We start from the raw sequence: 23,794 nt of genomic DNA, 5'->3' as shown, positions 1-23,794 counted from the left end.
ATTTCCCCATATTTATCTGAATTGGCAACTAAGAAACTTCCTCTAGTAGCTGTTGGCAATTTCAAATCAGATACTCTGTTCCTGTCACTACAAAAAGCTCCATTGGAATTACTGACAATTGAAATCATGCATAGTGCATATGCTACAATGTTTAGTCAGCATGTGCAGGTATGGCCTTGTGGGAAGTTCCTTTGCTTGTGACATAAGTGTTTGATAAGCCCATATGACATTTTTCTTGGCTGGTAATGCAATAATATTTCTATGCATTTATTTGTGCATAAAATAGAAAATACAGAAAACTAAAATACCATCGAAATTTGGGGTGAGAGTTCACCTACTGTCAAATAGCACTAAGCCAGATGAAATCTCATTTTATCTAACAATATTTGTATAGTGCTGTGAATAAGAAACACCTTTGGGAACGTACATGCTTTACGTTCCTTATTTACTTCACAATAATTAGTTAATAATGTGATTCTTCTGTCCTCTGCTCATTGATATTAACATCTGAGAAAAATGAAAAATGCACATGGCATGCTTGTTTATGTTGGAAAATCATAAGGAATGTACAAAAACAAAACTCCACTAGAACTAATAGTTGAATATGCCAAGATTGCAGTATCCAATATACAAAAATCAATTGTAGTTCTATACACAAGCAACAATTAATTGGAAAATACAGTAAAGCTATTATTTATAAACTGTAGCAAAACCAATCAACTATTTTAAAAATAAAGTTAGTAAAATATGTGTAAGACCCAAAAACTGGAAGCTACAAAATATTGATGAAATAAATAAAGGAAGACCTAAGTAAACTGATATACCATGTTCATGGATTGAAAGATTCAGTACTGATACTCAGACATGAATTCTACATAAATTCATCGGTATTTATTCACTACAACCCCAGTGTAAATCCTCTTGGGCTATTTTATAGAAACTAATAAGTTAACTCTGTAATTTATATGGGTATGCAAAGGACATAAAGCAGTCAAAAACAATATTGATAAAGGAGGCAAAAGTTTGAGACGTTCACCAACCTGATTTCAAGACTCATGATAAAGTAACAGGAAACAAGACAGTTTAAATACTGATGTACATGGAGACAGATAGATCAGTGCCACAGAACTGGAAGTTCAGAAACAGATCCACATATAGATTGATTTTCGCAATGGCAACAAGTTAATTCAATGGGAGAAAGGATAGTCTTTCAACCACTGATTCTGGAGAAACTAGATATCTATTTTAGAAAGAAAAAGAACTTTTTTTAAAAAAAGAAAAAGAAATTTAATTCCATTCTCAAATCATACATGCAAAAAAGATAATTTGAGATAGATCACAGATCTAAATGTAAAAGCTAAAATTATAAAACTGTAAGAAAAAAGAAGAGAATATTTTTGTAACAGAGAGTAGGCAATACTCTCTTTAAAAGGGACACAAAGGCACTATAATTAAAGAAGAAAAATGATAAATTGGGTTTCATTAACACACTTAACACATTTACTCTTCAAGAAAAAAAATAAGAAAATGAATAGGCAAGCCACAGAGTGGGTGACCATTTTTGCAATACAGATATCTTACAAATGACTTGAATCCAGTATATATAAACAACTTTTAGAACATATGAAGCAGAAGACAAAATAAAAAGAGACAAAAGAATTCAGACAATTTAGAAAAGAAAACAGAATGACCAATAAGTACATAGTAAGGCTTTAACATCATTAGCCATCATAAACAAAAATTGAGGGGTGCCTGGGTGGCTCAGTCGGTTGGGTGTCTTAACTTCAGCTCAGGTCATGATCTTGCTGCTTGTGGATTCCAGCCCCATGTTGGGCTCAGAGCCTGCTTTGGATTCTGTGTCTCCTTTACTCTCTCTCTCTCTCTCTCTCTCTCTCGTAAATAAATATTTAATTTTTTTAAATAAAAATTTAAAACAGAATATGTTACCATTAGACCCCCATTAGAATGGCCAAATTTTTTAAAGATTGAAACATCAAATTTGATAAAGGTGTGGAGCGGCATGAACCCTCATATATTACTTGTGGAAATTTAAAACACTAGCCCTTTATTAAACAGTTTTGTGATTTTTTTCTATAAAGTTAAAACACACACTTACCGGGGCTCCTGGGTGGCTCAGTCGGTTAAGCGGCCAACTTCGGCTCAGGTCATGATCTTGTGGTTTGTGAGTTCGAGCCCCGCGTCGGGCTCTGTGCTGACAGCTCAGAGCCTGGAGCCCGTTTCGGATTCATGTCTCCTTCTCTCTGACCCTCCCCCATTCATGCTCTGTCTCTCTCTGTCTCAAAAATAAAATAAACGTTAAAAAAAATCACACACACACACTTACCATATAACTGAGGAATTCCTTAGGTAATTCCTAGGTATTGTCTAAGATAAATTTTTAGAAAATCCACAAAATACTGTAGAAGAATATTCAGGGCAGCTTTATTTAGGGTGAATAGATAAACCAATAGTGACCTACTTATTCAGCGGACTACTAGTCTCCGGTAGTAATACTGATAAAGCAACAAAACGGATAAATCTCAGTAGCATGTTGAGAGAAGAAAAGGCCAGTCACAAAGAGTACACATCCTACCATTTTATTTATATGTCGTTCTTGAAGAGTCAAGTGAAGCTATGATGTTAGAGATCTTACTAATGGTTGTCTCAGTTGTCGTGGGGTAGGGTGGTGATTACAAAGGAACATTAGAGAACATTCTGGCATGGTGAAAATATTCCACATATTGATTGGAGTGTTATCCTAATGTATATGTTCATCAGAATTCCTAAAATGTTCATTTAAAACCTGTACCTTTTTTTATACCTTAATTATAGCTCAATAAACTTATTTTTAATGTGAAAGAGGAACTGTAATAAATCATAAGATATTTAAAAAGCGTAACAATCAAATATAATGTAGAACCTTTTTTGGATCTTGATTCAAATGAGTTAACCATAAAAGACATTTTTGAGACAAGTGGAGAATTTAATGAGGACTCAATATAAGATTTTATTAAGATACTAATATTAATTTTGTTAGGTATGACGATGGCATGCGGTTATGTAAAATAATGCCCTTATTTGGCAGAGATAAATACCGAACTATTTATGGATAAAATGATATGATGTCTTAGAGATGCTTTAAAATACTCAAGGAAAAATGAGAGAATAGATAAGAGTAATAAATTGTTGGCAAATGTTGAAGCTGGTTATCGTTACATGGGATTCCTTATATTCATCTGTATATTTCATGTATCTGGAAAATCTTTCACAATGAAAAGTTAAAAATTCTGGTACTATTAGAGTAGGTGTTGGCAAACGACATATTTTTTTTCATCTAGAAATATAAAATTCATCCTGGAGCGCATTATCTAAGAAAAGAAAATTCTAAAATGTATTGTCCACCAAGATTCTCTTCTGCATTTTCATCTCTGGTATCTTGTAAGAGTTCATTACCTCTCTGTACATAACACCACATTAGATGAGTGAGAGGTACTGTACAATTGACAAATGTTGCTTCCCAAATGTTTTTCTCCTGACGATCTGTCCATCACCTCTTTTACCACACATCTTTCATCTGTTTAAAAGATTTTGTGAGAAGCGATACCCACTTTCTTATTCAAATTACAGTATATCCAAGTTATGTGTGCCTTTTGAGTGTGTCCAAAGCTAAATTACACCTGATACCCATCCCATCTTTGAAAAGTGGCTTAATTTGGGCACCCCTGAAGATGGAGCCTGAAACAGGAAGTTTCTTTGACAGATGACGCCATGCTTTCCAGAGTGTTCCTTCCAACTCACGGGAGCCTGGAGAGATTTTTCTACTGGCTCCTATTCCCACTAGTTGAAGGTTGCCTGAGACATTGTCTATACCCTCCCATGCCTCTCATCTTGCAGTTACAGGCTATATTTGTGTAGTCCGAAAGGGCTACTGGCTCCTGAGAAAGCTGTGAGGCAAACAGAGCCGGGCAGTGCACCTCTGGGTGGGACAATGTCAGCATAGCATCACAACCCACCAGAGCTGTGGCGGAAATAAAAATGAGCAGAGGGAACGAGATGTGGGACAGTGAAAGCACATGCCACAGGGAATGTGCCAGGGTTTTACGTTTGCCTGTTTCTTATTGAAAGAAGCATAGTCATTCCAATGTCAGGGTTCATTAAAAGTGCAGATAGAAGGTACAGGGTAACAGAAATCATTGTGGTCTTCAGAATCAAAGATGACTCTATTGACTACATTGTTTTCTCACATTTTAGATACTAACTTGAGTATTCTCCCATTAATGATGTGCTGCTTGTCTGCTAATGGATCTATATTATTATTTAAATGTTTTATGTCCTAGCTGCCAAGCAATGAGTGCCTTCTATATATAGGAAACTGTACTGAAAAAACAATGCATTTTTGTCCTGATCATCACAACCCTAAAATGTAGATGTTATTACAACCCCACACATGTGTGATCTTTTGGCAATGTAAAAAAATGTCTTGTTTGGAGTCACTTGGTAGTAAGTGGCTGGCCATTTCTGAATCTAAAGCTCATATTCTTTTCAGCTCCATACCTCTCCTGCCTTGACTTCAGGTACAGATGTTTTTGATGGCTCTGTGTACCAGATACTGGGTGACAAAGAGTAAATGTCATGAAATAGACTCTCCAAAGAGAGCTTGTCAAACGTTTCTCAAGCTTTGTTTGGGGGTAATTTCCTTCTTCCCATTGCTGTTATATACTATCATGAATATAATTGGGCCTGGGTCCTCTCTATATTCCAGATTTTTCTTAGAGAGATAAAAATACCAATGATGGACCACCTGTAATAAACACCTGCCTAAGTGCAGAGAGGACTGGCAAATCAGGTCACTCCAATGTGCATGCTAATAAGCCTCCTGAAATGCTATCCATGGCTTCAGGAGGAAAGAAAAGCATTTAATGTTTCCCTTTCCACTCCTTCTCAGCATGTGATTATTGCTAAACCTTTCCTGCTTGGTATTTTTTCCTCCAATAGGCTAAAAATATGCAAATAATCTTTTTAATTGTTCATGAGAACTCATTAAATTTCCCTCTTATGATGAAATTTCATTCTCTTAATCAGCAGTTGTTTGGAACTTGGTAGATAAAAAAGTATCAGTATTAGCACACTGCATTAGGGGTTTTTTTATTATTATTATTTAACAAAAGGGAAATTTTAAACTGAAGTGATTGCAGAATTTAATTTAAAAACCATATTCCTTTTCCATCTAATTAGAATTTTAAAATGGTTTCTTGTATCAAAGCTAAACTATCTGACCTCCCTTTATAATATTCGTTGAGAATTCTGATTCTGTAAAGTATCACACATGAATATATGAATATGTACCACTATTCTTTTTCTTTCTGGTACCTTCTTTTCTCTTTCTGGTAAGAAATGTGAATCCCTGTTTTGAGAGAGGGAGGGGAAGAGAGCAAAGAGCCAAATTCACAGAATCTGCTGTATTTTCAATTAAAGATACGTTTGTCAGTGTCTGATTACCAGAATCCTGTGGGTGGTGGAAGGCTGGAGTGATAAGAGATGAGGTTTCATCTGATAGACATCCCTCCACTAGAAAATAAGGAAACTGATTAATGGTAGACAGCATACTGGTTATTTCCTTCACCTGTATTGGCTACCAAAGACACTAAATTATTTGACCAACTGTTCACCTTTGAGTAGTGGGAGTTGAGAGATTGCTCTGGATTGAGCAGAAATCCAACAGTGGGACCCTAATTATTGCAGTTTTCTGAGATGTAGACCCATTCCAGAGAATCGTGGTGTCTTCTAAACCAAAAATTCAAAAGTTCTTCAAGAACAGAATCTGTTTCAGTCTCAATCTATCTTTCAGTTCTTGCTTTGGTAATTGTACAAAGATTAAAATTGTTACATGGATATAGCAGGCCATGTGGGTCAGCTAAGATATATTCTTGCCATGATGGCAGAAGTTCGTAATGACCCAGAACTGGTTTCATAAGTGGGGTGGACAAAGGAAATAAGTGGTGCTTCCAGGAGAAGCAACTCATCATTGGTTTACTCGGGATTGAAGAAAAGAACTTTCTTCAATCTTAAGGCTGAAATTTTTCTTTTTTCTGCTTTAGAAAATGGTGTGTTTTAATATACCAGTGCTACTGTTAGTTGGACTTTAATTGAGCTAACATTTAGTGTCGGGCACTGAAGGTTCAAAAAGAATAAATAAAACAAGGTCCTTCCCAGTTTATAGGTTAGGAGAGGACCATAATACAAACCAGGCTGTGCCAGTGTTAGCCAAAGCACACAACATGCTTTCACGTAGTAGCTGCAACGTGCAAGGGAGAGGGTTAGGTAAAAGTTATATGAAGGAATCAGTTGTGCTTCCCTTTGCTTACCTGACTTCACCGCACTGGCCTCTTTTTTGTGTCTTCAGTGTATCTCAGCATGAGAACCTTTTCAGTTTTTCATCTATCAGGAAAGAGCTTTCCCTGGATAATTCCCTCCCTTGATGTCTGACTTCTTCTAGATGGTAACTTCAATGTCATTCCTCAGTGAGGCCTTACTGACTATCCTAGCTAAATTCACTCTGCCTCTAATTTTAACCACTTCTAGTGCTTTACTCTTCTTTACTGCTGGGCATTATGAACTTAGTTGGTTATTTCTGTGTCTCCTATATAAGCACTTGGAAGGCAAAGGATTTCTCTATTTTGTTCACTGATGCAACCTCATGTCTAAAGACATATACCATATTCCCTAATATTTGTTGAATAAAAGAATGAATGACTATGATAGGAGGAAATGAGACGAACATAACATGGGGTATTTGGGCTGGGTATTGAAGAATTAACAGTTTCTACAACAGTGTGTAAAGCATAAGGGAAGGTTTTCCTGATTCAGCCTCAGTCCACTAGCACCCTGGTCCTTGGGGTAGGGCTTTCTCAGTGATTTCACTTCTCTCATAGTGGGAAGGATTCTCTTAAGTTTTGAATCCAGGATATTTTTCTGCCCTTCCCCTAAGATAGAGGTCCTCTCTCTCTCTCTCTTTCATTCCCACAGCTGCAATGGGTCTTCACGTGTGTCTTGGGGGCCAAAGAGTTTGCCTTCCTTCACCAGAACTTAAGTTTTTTGTTCCATTGGGAGAAGAAAATGGGTCTTCCAGTAGTGGTTTCTGTCTTCCTTCCCAAAGCCCGGACCCGTGGGAGGCATTCTCCAGTTTCCTTGTTGCCCCTATCTTTCTCTTGAGCACCTACAGAAGTCCACAGAGAAGGATTTGCTAGTAAATGCAAATAACCCCATGTCTGTGGCTTCTAGAGCTTCTGTAATCTCATACCATCCCATACTTGGCCTCTAGCAGTCTATTAAAATTTTTAGCCAAATTCTTACCGATTTGTATGGCATCCCCATTCTCTTCCCATGCTTTGCCCTAGGTAATCCAGTGCTCACCTTCCTTTCTCTTAGAGGCCCTTGTTTCCTTTAGATTTAGAGCTAGTTACTCTGAGACCTCTGCCTTTCAAGGATTTCAAGAGAAGTTATGGTTTTAAAGATAGTCTGATTTAGCTTGTTATTAATATAGAAATTATCATTTCACAGATTTCTGTATCCTAAGTTGAAGCTTCTATTACTCTGGTTCTTTTAATTTTTATTTATTTTGACTGATTGCATTTATTGCTTGTCACTTGTATTTGGGCAAGTTGTTTCTTGTTTCTTTTAAATTTGATGGTTGTTTTATTCTTCAGATTCTTCTATATGCCAGAATATTTGAATGACATATGGCTAAATATGAAACTCTACTAAATTAAACTTTTGTTTCTTTGGACATGTGACTCAGTATTAAAATGTGCTACTTGAAATGTTGATATCACTCTGATATTTCCTCTTGGATAAGTGACATGGTTTTTCTTTTTTGGGTGCCCCTTGGATTGCTTCTTTATTCTCAGAGGTGTTTTATTTTTCTAATGTCACTACAATATATGTTATTAGTAATTATTACATGTCATTTTCTCCCTCACACTGTACTTTTTTTTTTTGAAAATTCTGGTTTTTCTATACTTCAGGAAAAAATTCATGTACTAGATGGAGGAGAAGTAGGGGGATCCTGGGCTTTCCTTGTCCCTCAAACACAGCTGTATGGAGGTGAGATCACTTGGAACACCAAGGAAATTGATCTGTGGAGTGGCATAAAGATTTCCACAATTGGAGGGAGACAGTGTGCCAGCTAGGAGGTTCATGGAAGTGAATTGGAGGAGAGAAAAATGGAGGTGCTGCAGAGGGGAGAGAACCCTTTCCATGGAAAGACAAAAGGGAGAGAAAAAAAGAAGGGTTGAGAAAGTGTGGCATCAAGTTTACACAAGAAGAAAACCTCTCTGGACCATGGACTGGGGAGCAAGAAGTAACTGAGTGCAGGTTTTGTTGGTTTGTTTTTGTTTTTGTTTTTGTTTGTTTTTGTTTTGCAAACAGGGTTTGGAGCTCAGACTATGAGGTTTTAGAAATGCATGACTTTCTCTGGAGCAGAGCTGTGGTGCACATCCCTGGGGAGGAGGGTACTGGCCCCAGAGTGCATAGTGTGGTGTAGTGATCTCTGAGGTGCACTGGGAGAGAACATTCCCCTTCCTGGAGTACTTATGGAAGAGGGTTCTTATGGAGTACTTATGGAAGTACTTAGGGAAGAGTACTTATGGAAGAGTACTTATGAAGGACAAAAGACCCCACGGGCACCAGCCAAAGGCTTTTCATCAGCAGAGGGTAGAGGCACACCCAGAGGGAATATAATCTTTGCTGCTTTTAGCATTGTTACACCATACTTCCACCCACTGTGCAGGCATGGAACTGTTTTCAGGGACAGAGGGCTTGAGACACAGCGTGGAGGGGCTCTACTCCAGAGGAGGAGGGCAGATCTGCATGGTGCCAGGTCCTTTAAGACTTCAGGTTTTGAATCCTAGCTATGCATTAAAGAAAAAAATGTAAAAGAGTAGTGATGCAAGGTGAGCTGCCTGCCCTGGCTATTCTGTGAGGGCTGCCTGAACATCAGGGGGTGTGAGATCCCCTGTCTGGGCAGGAGTGATTGGAGTGGTGCCATTTCTCCCCCATCACCAACACGGTGGAGCCAGCAGAGTGGGTCTCTCCTCCAGAAGACCAACACAGTCAGCACCCCATGTGTACCACGTGTACTGAAAATCGAGTGCTCCAAAATGACACCTACAGTTCTGGTGGAATATAGGACCAAACTTACTTTTTCTTTTCTTTCATTTCTTCTTCATTTTTACTTTTGGAATCAGGCTCATAGATTCCTGTTTGTTTTTTTCTTTTCCTCTTCTCTCTCTCTCTCTCTCTCTCTGCAGCAGTCTTTTTATTCTTTTCCTTTTTCTTTCTTTCTTCTTCTATTCTTTTTTGTCCTTTCTTTTCCTTTGGAATCAGCCTTCTAGTGTTTGAGCCTCTGTTTTTGTTGTTGTTGTTCCGTTTCCTTTTCTCTTTTTTGGAGGTCAGGCTTTCCCCCCTTTTTTCCAAGCTTAATTCAACCAAGAAATCAGAGCACTCCTAGTTAAAGTTCCAAATACTCCCCACTGCAAGCAAGGAGGAGCTTTGGAGAGAACTGACCAGTGGGAAAGAAAAGCCAAAATGCAACCGCAGAGTGGACACAACATACACTAGAAACACTTCCTGGAGTGCCAGGTCCTGGATAGTGTATGACCCCCTTTATAATATAGCAGTATTCTCAGGTGCAGGATACATACCAAGCTTTTTTTTAAATTTTTTTTTAACATTTATTTATTTTTGAGACAGGGAGAGACAGCATGAATGGGGGAGGGTCAGAGAGAGAGGGAGACACAGAATCTGAAGCAGGCTCCGGGCTCTGAGCTGTCAGCACAGAGCCTGATGCGGGGCTCAAACTCACGGACCATGAGATCATGATCTGAGCTGAAGTCAGATGCTTAACCGACTGAGCCACCCAGGCACCCCCATACCAAGCTTTTAAAACACACAAAAGACAGAAAATTGGCCAAAATGACAAGACACAGGAATTTTCCCCAAAAGAAAGGTCAAGAAGAAATCATAGCCAGGAACTTGCTCAAAACAGATATGAGCAATATATCTGAACAAGAATTTAGAACAACAGGCCTAAAACTACTAGCTGGGCTAGAAAATAAAGCATAGAAGACACCAGAGAAACCCTTGCTGCAGAGATCAAAGTCCTAAAAAGTAATCAGGCTGAAATAAAAAATGCTATAGCTGAGATGCAGAACTGACTGGATACAGTCACAATGAGGATTGAAGAAGCAGAGGAGAAAATGGGTGACAGAAGATAAAATTATGGAAAATAATGAAGCTGAAAAGCAGAAGAAAAGGAAACTATTAGATCACGATGGGAGACTTAGAGAACTTAGTGATTCCATAAAATAAAACAATATCTGTATCATAGGAGGCCCAGAAGAACAGCAGTAAAATAGGACAGAAGGTTTATTTGAACAAATAATATCTGGGAACCTCCCTAATTTGGGGAAGGAAACAAGCATTCAAGTCCAAGAAGCACAAAGAAGTTCCCTCAAAAGCAACAAAAACAGGTCAACACCAAGATATATCATAGTGAAACTTGTGAAATACGAAGAGAATTCTGAAATCAGCTAGGGACAAAAGATCCTTAACCTACAAGAGTAGACACATAAGGTTAGTAGCAGACCTATCCACTGAAACTTGACAGGTCAGAAAGAAGTGCAGGAAACATTTAATGTGCTGAATGGGAAAAATACACAGCCAAGAATTTGTTATCCAGCAAGGCTGTCATTCAGAATAGGAGAGATAAAGGCTTTCCCAGACAAACAAAAACTAAAGGAGTTTGTGACCACTAAACCAACTCTGCAAGAAATTTTAAGGGGGATGCTCTGAGTCGAGGAAAAAAAGGAAGACCAAAGCAACAAAGACTACAACCGACTGAAGAACATCACTAGAAAGACCAACTCTACAGGTAACACAATGGCACTAAATTCATAACTTTCAATAATTGCTTTGAATGTAAATGTGCTACATTTTCCAATCAAAGGACATAGATTATCAGAATAGATTTAAAAAAGACTCATCTATATGTTGCCTACAAAAGACTCATTTTAGAACTAAACACACCTGCAGATTGAAAGTGAGGGGACGGAGTACCATCTATCATGCTAATGGATGTCAAATGAAATCTGGAGTAGCCATACTCATATCAGACAAAGTGGATTTTAAAATAGACTATAACAAGAGATGAAGAAGGGCATTATATCATAATTAAAGTGTCTATCCATCAAGAAGATCTAACAATTGTAAATACTTATGCCCCCAACTTGAAAACAAAAATATATAAATCAATTAGTAACATAAAGAAACTCATTGATAATAATACCATAATAGTATAGAAGACTTTACTTACAACAATGGACAGATAATCTAAGCAGAAAATCAACAAGGAAACAATGACTATGAATGACACACTGGACCAGATGGACTTAACTGATATATTCAGAACATTTCATCCTAAAGCAGCATAATACACATTCTTTTTGAGTACACATGGAAAATTCTCCAGAATAGATCACATACTAAGTCACAAATCATCCCTCAACAGGTACAAAAAGATCAAGATCATACCATGCATATTTTCAGATCACAATGCTATGAAACTTGAAATCACCGCAAGAAAAAATTTGGAAAGCCCTCAAATACATGGAAGTTAAAGAACATCCTATTTAAGAATGAATGGGTTAGCCAGGAAATTAAATAAGAATTAAAAAAAAAAGACTATGGAAGCCAATGAAAATGAAAACACAACAGTCCAAACCTTTGGGATGCAGCAAAGGCAGCCCTAAGAGGAAAACACATTGCAATTCAGGCCTATCTCAAGAAGCAAGAAAGGTCCCAAATACACAATCTAACCTTAGTCCCAAAGAAGCTAGAAAAGGAGCAGCAAATGAAGCCTAAATCCAGCAGAAGAAGAGAAATAATAAAGATTGAGCAGACATAAATGATATAGAAACAATAACCACAACAACAACAAAAACCCACCCAGTAGAACAGATCAATGAAACTACATGTTGGTTCTCCGAAATAATAAAAAAAATTGATAAATTCCCGGCCAGACTTACTAAAAAGAATAGAGAAATGTCCCAAATAGATAAATTAATGAATGAAAGAAGAGAAATCACAACGAATACCATAGAAATACAAACAATTATAAGAGAGATACTATGAAAATTTATATGCCAAAAAACTGAGTAATTCGGAAGAAATAGATAAATTCCTAGAAACTCATGCACTACTAAAACTGAAACAGAAAGAAATAGAAAATTTGAACAAAGAAATTTAATCAGTTATCAAACATCTCCCAACAAACAAGCATCCTGGGCCAGATGACTTCCCAGGGGAATTCTACCACACATTTAAAGAAGAGTTAATACATATTCTTCTCAAACTGCTCCAAAAATAGAAATGGAAGGAAAGCTTCCAAACTCATTCTGTGAAGCCAGCATTACCTTGATTCCAAAGCCAGACAAAAAACCCACTAAAAAGGAGAATTATAGGCCAATATCCCTGATGAAAATGGATGCAGAAATTCTCAACAAGATACTAGCAAATTGAATTCAACAGTACATTAAAATAATTATTCACCATGTTCAAACAGGATTTATTTCAGGACTACGGGGCTGGTTTAATATTCACAAATCAATGGTGATTGACCACATTAATAAAAGAAAGGAAAAGAACCATATTATCCTCTCAATAGATGCAGCTAAAGCATTTGACAAAATACAGCATCCCTTTTTGGTAAAAGCCCTCAAAAAAGTAGGGATATAAGGAATATACCTCAACATCATAAAGACCATATATGAAAGACCCACAGCTAATATCATCCTCAATGATGATAACTTTCCTCCTAAGGTCAGGAACGCGACAGGGATGTCCACTCTCATCACTGTTGTTCAACATAGTACTGGAAATCCTAGCCTCAGCACTCAGACAACAAAAATAAAAGGCATACAGATTGGCAAGGAAGAAGTCAAGCTTTCACTCTTCATAGATGACATGATACTCTACCTGGAAAACCCGAAAGACTGCACCAAAAAAACTGCTAGAGCTGATACATGAATTCAGCAAAGTCACAGGATGCAATATCAATGTACAGAAATTGGTTTCATTTCTATACACCAGTAATGAAGAAGCAGAAAGAAATCAAAGAATCAATCCCATTTATAATTGCACCAAAAGTCGTAAGACATCTAGGAATAAACCTAACCAAAGTGGTAAAAGAGCTGTGTGCTAAAAACTATCGAATGCTTATGAAAGAAATTGAAGAAGACACAAAGAAATGGAAAAACATTCCATAATTATGGATTAGAAGAACAAATATTGTTAAAATGTCTATACTACCCAAAGTGATCTACACATTCAATTATATTTCTATCAAAATAACACCAGCATTCTTCATAGAGCTAGAACAAACAATCATAAAATTTGTATGGAACCAGCAAAGACTCTGAATAGTCAAAGTTGTTGAAAAAGAAAACCAAAGCTGAGGGCATGACAATTCCAGACCTCAAGCTGTATTACCAAGCTGTAATCATCAAGAAAGTATGGTACTGGCACAAAAACAGGCACATAGATCACTGGAACAGAATAGAGAACCCAGAAATGGACCCACAAATGTATGGCCAACTAATCTTCAACAAAGCAGGAAAGAATATCCAATGGGATAAAGACAGACTCTTCAGCAAATGGTGCTGGGAAAACTGGACAGTGACACGCAGTAAAATGAAACCACTTTCTTTACACCATACATAAAAATAAATTCAAAATGATTGAAAGACCTAAATGTGATATAGGAAGCCATCAAAATCCTAGAGGAGAAAACCAGCGGCAACCTCTTGGACCTCAGTTGCAACAATTTATTACTAGACATGTCTCTGAAGGCCAGGGAAACAAAAGGAAAAATGAACTATTGGGACCTCATCAAGATAAAATGCTTCTGCATAGTGAAGGAAACAATCAACAAAACTAAAAGGCAACCAATGGAATAGGAGAAGATATTTTCAAATGATATATCAGACAAAGATAGTATCCAAAATCTTATCAAAGAACTTACCAAACTCAACACCCCAAAATCAAACACCCCAAAATCAAATAATCCACTGAAGAAATGGGCATAAGACATGAATAGACCCTTTTCCAAAGAAGACATCCAAGTAGCTAACAGATACATGAAGAGATGCTCAACATCATTCCTTATCAGAAAAATACAAATCAAAACCACAATGAGATACCACCTCACACCTGTCAGAATGTCTAAAATTAATAACTCAGGAAACAACGGATGTTGGTGAGGATGCAGAGAGAGGGGAACCCTTTTGCACTATTGGTGGGAATGCAAACTGGTGTATCCACTCAGGAAAGCAGTATGGAGGTTCCTCAAAAACTTAAAAATAGAACTACCCTATGACCTAGCATTTCACTACTGGGTATTTATCCAAAGGATACAAAAATGCTGATTTGAAGAGGTCCTTGCACCCCAATGTTTATAGCAGCACTATCAACAATAGCTAAATTATGGAAATAGCCGAAATGTCCATCTACTTATGAATGGAAAAAGAAGATATTATACATATATACACACACTTGGTGACCGAAAAGAATGAAATCTTGCCATTTGCAACAATGTGGATGGAACTAGAATGTATTATGCTAAGTGAAATAAGTCAGCAGAGAAAGACAAATATCCTATGATTTCACTCATATGTGGAATTTAAGAAACAAAACAGATGAACATAAGGGAAGGGAAGGAAAATAAGATAAAAACATAGAGGGAGGCAAACCACAAGAGAACAAACTGAGGGCTGCTGGAGGGAAGGGGAGTGATGGAACGGGCTAAATGGGTGTTGGGCGTTAAGGAGGGCCCTGGTCGGGTCGAGCGCTGGGTGTTACATATTAAGTGATGAATCACTGGGTTCTACTTCTGAAATCAGTATTACACTGTTTGTTAAGTAACTTGAGTTTAAATTAATTAATTAAAAATAAAGAAACAAACAAACCTTCCCAGCTTCAAAGAAAAAAAAAAATTCAAGTGCTTATTTTTTCTCTTCTTTAATCATATAACTATGCACACATCCTATTTCTTCATCTGTCTTTTATATATTTTATTTTTCCTGTTCATGATTTTACTGCTAACTTTTTTCCACTTGATTTTGCATGAGTTTGTTCAAGTCTAGCCTTGCCTTGTCTGTACTTTTACCATTATCTACGTCACTTTTTGTTGCCTCTAAAGTAGCATTAATTTCAGTAACAATGTAACCTTTTATTTTCTAATTCAGCACTCCACTTTCTATCTTTATCCTGTTTTTGATATATGTCTTTAGATCTATTTCAGTTTTGTTTTTTCTAAGAAATCTATGAGTTATGGAAATGTCCTAATATTTTCTTCTAAATCCTGTGACAATTTTTCTGATATGTTTATCTTCATTTTGTTTTTATGTCTCTTACTTTTTGAATTATATTTAGTTTCAAATCCTATTATTTCCTTTATAATTATTACTGATTTTTTTCATGGAGCCTTTCAATTTGAAATGGATTTTACTAAGTCATATGTTAGAAAAGTAGAGGAGGGAGAGAACGCTAAGTAGTCAGAACTTTCAGTTAGGGTTTTACTCCCCACACCACAGATACTATTTCCTCTGCCTCAAGAGTGTATCTAGTCTGGGTTTTGTGCATTCTCTGTGTTTGACCAAACAAATGGTTGATATCATTCACAATAAAGCTTCTAAAATGTTACAGGCTATGATGCTGTATCACCCAGCTGTTTGAATCTCTTTAATCCATGCATTAGATGCGAGGAAGCAAGCTTACAAGATACTAGATTCCAGGCTCTTCGTCACCTTAGCTAATGCAAAATTAAGTAGAGATAGCCCAGGGTGCAGATTTGTGGGAATAAAATAAAAATGTAACCACTAGGGGCACCTGGGTGGCTCAGTTGGTTAAGCGTCCAACTTTGGTTCAGTTCATGATCTCAGGGTCCGTGAGTTCGAGCCCCGCGTCGGGCTCTGTGCTGACCGCTCAGAGCCTGGAGCCTGCTTCAGATTCTGTGTCTCCTTCTCTCTCTGACCCTCCCTCATTCATGCTCTGTCTCTCTCTGTCTCAAAAATAAATAAATGTTTAAAAATAATTTTTTAATGTAACCACTAGGTTTGAGAGTGATTTATTACACAATATGTAATTAGAAATATCATATATGGCCAATGTGAAGAAGATGTGTTTGACTTCTGTATGCATTCCTCAATTTTGGTTCCTATGCATCTGAATTTGGTAGATAATCTTCACACAGTTAACAACAGGAAATAATAAATGTTCATTTTTGACAAGGAGATATTAATTATATACTTAGCTATATACTTAGGTACAGTGTGACTAATATTTAAGTTGTGGTTTGACCCTATGGCCACAGTTTTAAAAGAACTATTAAGTCAATAGCTAAGTTTAAAAAGCCATAGTAGAATGTAGAAACTATTATTTAAAAAAATAATAATTAATAAAAAGGAAGAATTAAAATAGAATGAGCCATTTTAAAGTTTTTCTGTCACCTTTATTTCTTTGACTATAGATTCACTAGTTTCTTTTCCACATAAATAGAAAAGTATAGAGTTTTCTATATTAGACCTTACTCAAATCTTTCAAGCATTTTAGAAAACAGAGAACAATTCCTCTCAACTGTTCAACTGTTACAAAGGATGTTTTTGCCCTATCTACTTAAAATATGAGAAACTTTATCTAACATGGTTTTAGAAAGATCCAATACTCTGCTCAACATAGAAATATGAAACAAATTAGAATTATTCCTAAAATGGCTAGTATTAATTTTCCAGAGCACATCACTGTTCCTGAAGTCTCACAACCCACAGGCTGGTCAGTATATCAAAACACTGTTCATAGGCAACATGATTTAACAGCCACATGATAATGGCCGCCATTATTTGGGTGACTTGAGAGTCCATTAAATGTAGTCCATGTAAATCTCTTCTTCTAGGTACCCTGGGCACTCAATAAAATTGCCTTCAGTGTAGACTGTACACGAAAGATAAGAAGGAATACGTTTCTTTTGGCACTCACTCAACTGATGAAACAAATGGATTGGCCAAGATTAAAAACCACAGTGACAGACTGAGGTCAGAAGTATGCTCGTCATCACATCAGGACTGCAAATCACATAATCCTAAGTTTATGATCTTCTGTTTCCTCACATTTATCATCTGCACTCTTCCAGTGACATGGGAGAGACCTGCTTTGGTTTTTCTTGCACATGGTATTTTAAGTGCAGAAATGCAATCCTCCCATGCAGTCCAGGTCTCAGTGCTGAAGACATTTCTATTATTGACGTTGGGCCTTTCAATATTAATGTCACCTTAGTGGTGGCAATGGAAGTAAATGACCTTTTGCTTTTTATTTTTTCAACATCTGAGTTATTTAGCAGAGTAGTATTATTTAGCTCTAAGCCTCTAAGCCGCAAGTATCTCTTTTATGTTTAAATAACTAATCATGATTTATTTTCTTTGTAATTTCAAGCTAGCAGCCCCCATAACAGAAGCCCAAAGCAGCACTGGGAAAATGATTCTGAACTCTCAGGAATGTACTGAGCTGCCTTATTTTAAGATGATATGCAGAGAACTGTTGAGGAATAGAGCTTAGAAGGAATCTTTGGTGCATTTCATCGTTTTTCTACCTCCCTTTTTTTCTTCCCTAGATAATAATGAGTATCTGAAAAAAAAAAAAAGTGGGCTAAACAATGTGCTCCAAATGTATTGTATTTATCATTCAGTTAACCAGAAATATCTATTATTTAGCATTTTATTTACTTCTAACTAACACTCTAATAAAGTCTTGAAGTGCTGACAGATTCTTTAGGAACTCCTGAATCTATCAAAGAGCAGTTTTAAGTCATCTAACCTTAGCATTGCAGTATGTTCTTGTGGTTCAGTACAAGACAGAAGAGGAGGGGAGGCCTGTGACTTAGAAGATGCCCACCTCTCCATCCATTCAGACACCTTAAGAAACAACACAGTGCACAAGTTATTATGCCCAAAGCATCACTGGCACTACTCACATAATATCTAGTAGAGTGGATTACATAAATAATATAATCTTTAGTAGAGAAAGTAAACCTCTTACTGATGAATAGGGAAATTGAATTAGTTGATGTTTATGATCCTTTGGGTTTGGACTATGACTTACTGTATACATATGTGTGTATGTTACATATTTCTTTGCTCATTCTCTATTTTTAATTACTGATAGAATCCAGTCACATTCAGAACTTAGCATCTTTTTATTCTGACCCTCAGAGTTCTCTGAAAGCCTGACATCAGGGACCAGATCTTTCTTATTGTTTGGAGGAGACAGTTGGAAGGTTATGTTCTGTGGCTTCATATTTGAGGAGGATTCCTGCTCAGCAGAGTAGTAAGTTGCTCATGCTGTCATCAAGGTACAATATTATCATCCAGAAGACAAGAAAGTGCCTGAAGTTTTATACCACACTCTGTCCTCCTTGGTTCTCCAATGTCCAGCAGTTGTCATGGAGCACGCAGCAATTACTTATGAGACCCAACTCCCGGCCCCACGTCTGCTCCCTAGGACGTAGGGAAAATGCCCTCTAGAGGAAAATGATGCAACCATAATTTAAGATACTGTGATTACAGTTTTTTAAAATCTGTTTTTACCAGCTCTGCCATGGCTAAAACTCTTGCAAGATCCCTTGACAATATTGAAACTTAATGTCCTTTCTAAATGAAATGATTGCCAACATTAGTGGGCATGGCCAGGGTGTGTGGCTTACTGAGCAGTACATTTCTGGCGTTTCAGGGATGGAACAACCATAATCTGTCACCCTTACCCTTGGAACGACTTAGTGATGCTAAACAAAAGTCTGATATAATCACGGCTGTTCTGTGATTCCCTGTATATTCCCAAAGATTTCTGCTAACCTATCTGCCTATGTCTCTTGGTGATATACCTTGTCTAGTTCCATCCTATGTGGAAACTTGTGCCAAAGTTCTGACTGACTGACACCCATGGGGAGATTATCATAAACATGTACTTCAAAGCTGTTCTACCAAAGTGGGTAGGATCAGGAGTAATGCAGTGTCTTTGCAGGTCAAAACAAAAGTTGTATGAAAATATATTAATATTAGCAGTCAGAAAGCACTATCTGACCCCACAGAGATTCAGTGATCTCCATAAATTATGAGTTACTGGGAAAACTGTTCCATTATTGCCACCATTCAATACAGCTAAACGTCTCCTTCATCAAACTTCACTAGAATTAACTCTTAGGAAGCTAATTCTTTGATATATTTTTGATGAATATATTATTCTTGAGGTTTATAAGAAGAATATACTTCTTTTTTTTAAATTTTTTTTTCAATGTTTATTTATTTTTGGGACAGAGAGAGACAGAGCATGAACGGGCGAGGGGCAGAGAGAGAGGGAGACACAGAATCGGAAACAGGCTCCAGGCTCTGAGCCATCAGCCCAGAGCCCGACGCGGGGCTCGAACTCACGGACCACGAGATCGTGACCTGGCTGAAGTCGGACGCTTAACCGACTGCGCCACCCAGGCGCGCCAGAAGAAGAATATACTTCTAATAAAAAATGTATTTGCCAAATGTATTCAAGTAGAATATAGTTTAGAAATATATTCGTGAAAAATGTGGAAGTATCTTATTAAATATATATTAAAATAATTATGTCACATAATTGCTTATAATATATATGTAAATACAAAATTGTAAAATTATATATCTTATGATAACATATTCATGGTGATTGTATTAGCAAAAACAATTCATATTCAAGATCATATATTCGATGAATATATATATATTTTTTAATGTTTATTTATGGAGAGACAGGGAGAGCATGAGTGGGGGAGGGGCAGAGGGAGAATCCCAAGCAGGCTTCAATGAAGCTCAGTGCAGAAGCCAGTGTGGAACTCGATCTCATGACCATCGACCATCCCATGCGGGGAAAAAATGTGAAACTGGTCAAGTTAAACCAAACAGTCATAAGAAACAAGTAAATTCGAAAAGATTTTCATTCAGCAAATGAGTCACTTATTAAATTATACTTTAGAGAATTGGTCATTAAGTGAAACGGCCCTCTTTTCCTCAGAACATTCCTCCTTTGGTCCTCCAGGGGCTGCCTCCTATCGTTATTAATATCTTGATCCGCTTGCCTTTCATTTCTATTCTTCCAGCCCCTCAAATACTCCGTTAACGTTTCTCTCCTTTAAATTACAGGTGTGGTTTCAACGTTAGTAAATGGAGTCTGCTTGATAAAGGAAGAGCATTCCAGGGGAAGAGGTAAGGACGTACTAATGTAAAGAATGACCATGTTGTGGGGCGCCTGGGTGGCGCAGTCGGTTAAGCGTCCGACTTCAGCCAGGTCACGATCTCGCGGTCCGTGAGTTCGAGCCCCGCGTCGGGCTCTGGGCTGATGGCTCAGAGCCTGGAGCCTGTTTCCGATTCTGTGTCTCCCTCTCTCTCTGCCCCTCCCCCGTTCATGCTCTGTCTCTCTCTGTCCCAAAAATAAATAAATAAACGTTGAAAAAAAAAATAAAAATAAAAACATACTTTTAATATGATGTCTCCAAAAGAAATTATTTAAACAGGAAAAAAATTAGACAAGTTCTGTAACATACCAGTAAGACGTATGAGCAAAGATGACTATATAAAAATATAAAAGTATTAGTTCATCCCAGAAAACACTTACGAATTGTCATCTAGAACTTATAACTTTGTGATTCAAGCCCACGTTAATTATAAGAATAAAATTCTAGATGCATACTTTACAATAGAATAACTGGAAAGCCTCAGCAACATAGTTCTGTGAGAACTTTATGAATCTTACTTTCTGCATGGCTTGCTTCCATATATGTCTGTCCCTTTTTAATTTGGGTAATTGTGTTTTCCTCCATTTGTAGCCTCTTTGTTCCAACCCACCCCAAGCATCTGATTTCTCTATCTATGGAAATGTGTAACTCAGTCTGGAGTTAAACACCTAGGCAATTTTTGGACTTGTAAATGTAAAATCAATTGTCTCCAGACTGATGTGACCTGATGGTCATTGGCTATGATGTTGGAAAACAGAAAGAAAGATTTAGCAGGACACATAGATTTTACCATTTTCTTCAGGGCATAAAATAGTGTGATTTATAGCACATTCTCAATTGCTCTTTTATTTAATTGTTGTTAATTGCACTTTTAAAATACTTGCATTGTTTATCAATAAAATAATTTTATAATTCCAGGCCCTAAGAATCTCAAACAAAGTGCTGAAGTCATTCACAGCAAGAGAGCCTTTTCCACCCTTGACTTCCTAGTGTCTGATTAACAGCTAGAATGTTAAGTCATTGTGGGGTCTTGTTCCGCCTTCGTGTATTTTCTGTTTGGAAGGTAAAGCACAGAAGACCTTGCTGAGTGACAATAAAGGAACAATTCAGCTGCGTACAGAATCCAGAAATGATTTGCATTTCATTAAAGGAGTAAAGTTACACATGGATCTTTAGGAAAAGGAACAATCCATAAATCAGTGGGCTTGAGGAGGATACGCAGCTCTAAGAAAAGGGAGAACTATCCAGGCTGTGCCAGAAGGATATAGCTCATTTCCACTTCCGCTTATTTTAATCTAGCGTGTGACAATTGGGTTTTACTAATCTTTAACGTATAGACTGATTTTCATGCCCTCCAACATCAACTGGAATGTGCACCTTATTTTCAAGGAAAATCATGAGTTCCCCAAGTCACAGGTATAAGCAACAGTGCCCTCCTCTGTTTTCCACATACTGCAAAGGATTAAAATGTATTTGTTGCCAGTGTAGTAGATTGATGGATTATATTACCTAGTTTTAACTAAAACCAATTCTCAGGAAATGAAGAAGTGGCTTTCAATACATTCTTGAAAAGAAAACAAGAATTTAAAATCATAGTGATGTGATTCCTCAGAGATTTTATTTTTACTTCTAGCGTAAGCTCTTCATCAGCCACATTACTAGGTAGAAATAATAGTGAACTAGTCGGATTCGGTGCAATTGGACAAAAATTCAAAACATTTGGAATGTTATTTCCTATACATTTTATATTCACTATTAATAATGGCAAACTTGTCCTAAGAATATATTTTCTGTTTTATATCATGCCACTGTGATGTGTCTTTTTCAAAGATGGCCATTATGCATCATATATCAAATAAACTGAACTTCAAACTAGATAGTTGAATTTCTGAATCTCAAATATTTAAGTCAGGGTTTTTTAAGATAAATATTTAATCACATGGCTTTCACTAGAATAGAATGAAATTTTAGCGAGGTAAAAAAATTGTATCATAAAAAATTTAAGTATACTTAATACTTTATTCATTCAATCCCTTATTAATATCTATTTCTGTATGCTTTATGATATGTGTATTATATTAGTAAAACAGCGTTGGTATATAAGTAGCTAGTATATAATGGGGTGAATAAAAACTCCAAAAAATGGGGGCACCTGGGTGGCTCAGTCATTTGAGTGCCCAACTTTGGCTCAGGTCATGTTCTCACTGCTTGTAGGTTCAAGTGCCATGTCGGACTCTGTGCTGACAGCTCAGAGCCTGGAGCCTGCTTCAGATTCTGTCTCGCTCTCTCTCTGCTCCTCCCCTACTCATGCTCTGTCTCTCCTTCTCTCTCTCAAAGATAAATTAACATTAAAGAAATTTTTTTTAATTCCTAAAAACGTATATTGGTACAGGATTGGTACCAATTCCTAAAAACGTATATTGGTACAGGATTGATCAAAAAAGTCTGAAGAAACAATTGCCCTAAACATTCAGGTCAGGCCTCTTTAGAAGGGTGGAAAGACACGACAGGACAAAACCTGTTTTATTGCAACATCTAAGCGGGTTCTTAAAAGATCTGTGGCCCAGTTGGTTCTAGGATAAGACAGGAACCAGAATTATTGGAAGACCCTATCCCGTAGATGAAGTTCATGTTGTTGAGATCAGAGACAAGACACAGGCAGCCAAGATCAGAACAAAGAAAACTGTAGTCATTACTGCTGAGAAGTTCCAGGAACCTTTACCAGTATGCATGTTTGGGGTTTAGTTTCACCTTCTGTCTTTAGGTATATTTTTGGCTGTTGTCTTCAATAGGGACATTTCAAACAAGATAATAAGGATGATTCTAAGTAGACAGATTTCCTTAAACTTGGCTTGCAGACACATTTATCTTTGGGGCCCATGCTGTTAAACAGTGTAGTGATCGCTAACACAACTATCAACTCTTTCATTGTAAAATAGACATTAAATGACTAATACTGACTTTAGCATTCAGCACCTGTGCCTTAGGTAAAGGTCACTATCTCCCTGGTACCGTAGATAGTAAAACCATAGATATAGTGTCTGAGTTTTTTGTTTGTTTTATGTAAAATCAATACAGTGACTAAGGAGACGGCTTTGTTTTGATTTTTTAAATTTGAATATTGCATTAAAGTGATAGTTTTCAACACTGAGCCATTTTCCCTCCCCCAACCCCATCCCTGGAAACATTTGGCAATGTCTAGAGACATCTGGTTACCCCAGCTCGGGGGCTGGAGACGGTACTAGCTTCAAACGGATAGAGACCAGGGATACTGGTGACCATCCTACAGTGAATTTTCAGGACAACACCCTCCCCCAACAAAGAATTAACTGGCCTCTAATAGCAATAGTGCTGTGCTGAGAAACCCTGCCTTAAAGGGATCATCCTGTTTATCCATACTTACTTCTTGAGTTCAGGAAAAAAAGCTTTTGA

The 23,794-nt window shown here is 37.2% G+C and overlaps 1 long non-coding RNA gene across 1 annotated transcript in view; it reads left to right on the top strand.

The window, feature by feature from the left end:
* Positions 1-23,794, top strand: part of LOC147575659 (uncharacterized) — a 66,991-nt gene that overhangs the window by 5,710 nt on the left and 37,487 nt on the right. Inside the window, exon 2 of the long non-coding RNA XR_015242760.1 lies at positions 20,271-20,333. This is a non-coding gene — a long non-coding RNA (uncharacterized LOC147575659). The remainder of the gene's footprint in view (positions 1-20,270; positions 20,334-23,794) is intronic.

This window comes from Puma concolor, chromosome D3 (assembly GCF_028749965.1).
Source record: "Puma concolor isolate L17-30 chromosome D3, mPumCon1.1.hap2, whole genome shotgun sequence".
NCBI classification, from domain to species: domain Eukaryota; kingdom Metazoa; phylum Chordata; class Mammalia; order Carnivora; family Felidae; genus Puma; species Puma concolor.
This window is presented reverse-complemented; position numbering and strand designations above follow the sequence as displayed.